Source organism: Mastomys coucha, unplaced genomic scaffold, assembly GCF_008632895.1.
Source record: "Mastomys coucha isolate ucsf_1 unplaced genomic scaffold, UCSF_Mcou_1 pScaffold15, whole genome shotgun sequence".
Taxonomy (NCBI): Eukaryota; Metazoa; Chordata; class Mammalia; order Rodentia; family Muridae; genus Mastomys; species Mastomys coucha.
The window spans coordinates 91,044,992-91,048,893 of record NW_022196897.1 but is presented as its reverse complement, the minus strand read 5'-3'; the positions used below and the strand labels follow the sequence as shown (position 1 = coordinate 91,048,893).

The 3,902-nt window shown below is 44.1% G+C and overlaps 1 pseudogene; it reads left to right on the top strand.

Moving 5' to 3' along the window:
• Positions 1-387: 387 nt before the first annotated feature.
• LOC116091755 lies at positions 388-1,643 on the top strand (annotated as a pseudogene).
• Positions 1,644-3,902: the final 2,259 nt, after the last annotated feature.

Here is a 3,902-nt window from a genome sequence, read left to right as displayed (position 1 = left end):
CTTCTCTGCCTCTTTTTATCTCTCTGTCTCCCCTATCTTAGTGAGACTGCAGGAGAAAAAGGTCTCCAGGCAGGTTACACTGCTTGCTGGGGTAGCTCTTGTAAAGTTTTAGGTGTACTGGATGCTAGGAATGCAACATTTTCCCTGAATTCCAACAATGACCAGGTGCTCTCCCCTTCCCCTTCTCTTCATACTCTGCCCCCCACAGCCACACCCACTAACACTTTTGCCTGACCCCTCACTTATTACCTACTCGACCAGTCAAGAGTATTATGTACCCATCATTTGTATGGAGAATTCTGCAGAGTTGAGTTCTACACATTCATTACATGGTTGTTGACTTAATGTTAGCTCATCACATGCCAACCTCGGAAGGCAAAGCCTCACATGACGTAACCCTGTTAAGGAAAAAAAGATCAGTCTAGTTCATTCAAAACATTCATAACTTTTCTTTTCTAGGATATTTTTTCAGTTTACTAAGTTTGAGGAAGGTATGTTCTCAGAAGTATTGAAAAAAGGCTTTAGAAATTCCCAATATTTGCTTTTCTGTCGTGCTTGCTGGCAGACCTGCTGCCATTGGCCTTGTAATCCAAAGGCAGAGGAAAGGCACCCCCATTCTGTGTTCCATGAACATGTGAAACACCACCTATGTGCTGTGGACTTCACTGAGTGGCAGGGCTATATTAAAGGCAGCTTTCCCCCCCATTTATTTATTTATTTATTTATTTATTTATTTATTTGTTTGTTTATTTATTTATTCAGTCAGACAGTCATTCACTTTACATCCTGATGGCAGCCTCCCTCTCCTCTCTGCCCCTCATATCCATTTCCTCCACCCCTTCCCTTTCTCCTCTGAGAAGGAGAGCCCCCCCCCCCAATACCAACCCTCATCAAATCACTACAGGCCTAGGTACAACCTTTCCCACTGAGGCCAAACAAAGCAGCCCAGTTAGGGGGAGCAAGATCTACAGGCAGGCAACAGAGTCAGAGACAGTCCCCTTGCCAGTTGTTGGATGACCCACAAGAAGACCAAGCTGTACATGTGCTACATGTGTGGGGGGAGGGTCATTGAGTCTGTTGGTTTTCTTGTGGAGTTCCTATATTAGGAGCATCTTAAAGGACCCTGGCCAGGTCACTCCCCTTGCAAAAGTGCTCTTTTGTGACCCCTCCCTTTCTAAGAAGCTGATGGAGCTGCTCATCACTGCAGAGGGAACCTACACTGGACAATTTGTGTTCTGTGGCAAGAAGGTCCAGTTGAATATCTGCCATGTTTTGCCTATGGGCACCATGCCTGAGGATTCTATTGTGTGTGTGTCTGTGTGTGTGTGTGTGTGTGTGTGTGTGTGTGTGTGTGCGCGCGCGCGCGCGCGCGCTTGTGTTGTAGGACAGGCTTCAGGATAGGGGCAAGCTTCCAGGAACTATACCACAGTCATCTTCCACAACCCAGAGACCAAGAAGAGACGGGCGAAGCTTCCTAGAAAGTCATTTCCTTGGCCAACAGAGCTGTTGTTGGTGTCTTGGTTGCTGGGGGCAAAATTGACTGGAGATGGGCAACTGGCTCACACAGAGCCACAAGGCAAATTAGTGGCCACCATGGGTCCCGGTACTCCACTCTGTGCTCCCTCTACATTAAGGTACCTTGATTCTTGTTTAAAGATTTATTTATTTTATTTATGTGAGTACAGTGTAGCTGTCTTCAGACACACCAGAAGAGCGCATCAGATCTCATTACAGATAGTTGTGAGCCACTATGTGGTTGCTGGGATTTGAACTCAGGACCTTTGGAAGAGCAGTCAGTGCTCTTAACCACTGAGCCATCTCTCCAGCAGGTACCTTGATTCTTAACCTCTGAAGATTTAAGGATGTAAAGGGCAGGGCTGAGTCTGCAAACAGAGGCTCTGTTTGAAAATAGGAATAACTTACAGGAGGAGCCAAAGGCTTCTTAGTGACAGACAGAGGTAACTTTGTCAAAGTTAGATCAAAGAAGATCACAGCCAGAAAGAGGTTCTCCCCATTCTAGACATCAGCACTGAATCCTTACGCACTTGAGTTCATGGGCTGGGAAGTTCTTTATTGCTTTATTATAGCCAACCTGGTTCCTAGCTCAGTTTTCACTTATCAGTAAGCTTCAGTTTTCCAGTCTATCAGTTATTTAACAAAACAGTCCACAAAGTCAGTGAGTTCCTGGTGCTAGATATCCCGGGAAGATGGAGATACCCTGGGAAGATGGAGATACCCCGGGAAGATGGAGATACCCTGGGAAGATGGAGATACCCTGGGAAGATGGGGATACCTTGGGAAGATGGGGATACCCTGGGAAGATGGAGATACCCTGGGAAGATGGGGATAACCTGGGAAGATGGAAATACCATGGAAAGATGAAGAAAGTTGCAGCTGATCCTCATGAGTCTATTGGAGGTACCCAAAGACACTAGCTATCATGTTTTTTGGGGGGAGGGGTCGAAATAGGGTTTCTCTGTATAGCCCTCTAGCTGTCCTGTCCTGGAACTCACTCTGTAGACTAGGCTAGCCTTGAACTCAGAAATCTTCCTGCCTCTGCCTCCCAAGCGCTGGATTAAAGTCATGAGCCACCACTGCCTGACCGGTATCAATTATTTGATAGGTAATTCATTGTGGATTGAAAAACTTTTATTGAGCTCTTACTGTATGCCAGAGCTGCACAAGATGGTAGAGAAATGAATAAGATATACTGGCCCAAGTAGGCATCAAATGTTGACTAATGTCTCATCTCTCATCATGACTTTCCATTCCAGTACAAGAACTTTCTGGCCTCAGCTTAGAGTGAACATGTTTTATTTGTAAATATGTTTGTAATGATTTTTAGCAATAGTTCTCCTACAAAAAAATAAAACCAAGAGTAGAATTTTTACTTGTATTGTCTGTCATGCCAATATTTAAAAAATTTTAGTTTTGGGAGCATTTGGAGCTTCATATTTTTATATTAAGGATGTCCAACATATATACATGTGTCTCTCTAAGACATATATGTACACATGTATGTATTTAGTTTTGCTTTGCAGTGTTTTGGGTAGAAGGACATACTATATATTTTCCTGCCATTCACTTCTTCAACAGCGTGTTTTAGTAATCGGATTGATTCATGTTGTGATTTAGTCCATGCTGTTGCTGCCTGAGCTTCCCATGCATGAGTGTGCCGTGTCTATTCGTTCTATTTCTGATAGGAATTTGGATTGTTCCAGCAAAGTAAGCAGTGCTGCAGTGAACATTCTGGAGTACACACATTGCTACACTGTGTAAGTTTCCCAGAGTAAACATTGGTGGAGCTCCTAGATTTCCCTACACTGCATGTATCCATCTTGATAATGCCAACACACTTGCTAAATGACCTATACCAATTACTTTAGTTATTTTGTGGTGCTGAGGATGGGACCAAGGACCTTGCACGTTCATCATGTATCATTGAGCCAGCACTGGAGAATGTGAGTGACAAGGAGTATTGATCATGAGTGGAAGTCAGAGCATGATGTAAGGGAAGCCCCTAACACATAGGAAAGTTGGAGCACTTACATGATTTCCACACAATTAGGGGAGGCACAGTCCCATTGTTCATTGCTGGTTCTTCTTCTTTACCCCCCGTTCCACTTGAAAAACCTCATCTCTTACCCATTGGGGTATCCTATTTTTCAGGTAGTGTGTCCACTCGCTTCTCTTGCTCATCATTCTATGCGTACATTCATATTGTAAAAGTTTCCTATCAACTGCATGAGTCCAGCAAGACAGAACAAGTCAGACAGAGTAGACTTTTCACTCATGGCAGGCAGCAAGGATTCATAATAAGCTATTCTCCCAAGACACAGGGAAAACACCTCATGCCACATCACAGTTGAAGGACCTCAGAAGCATCCTGTCCTATTTTTACA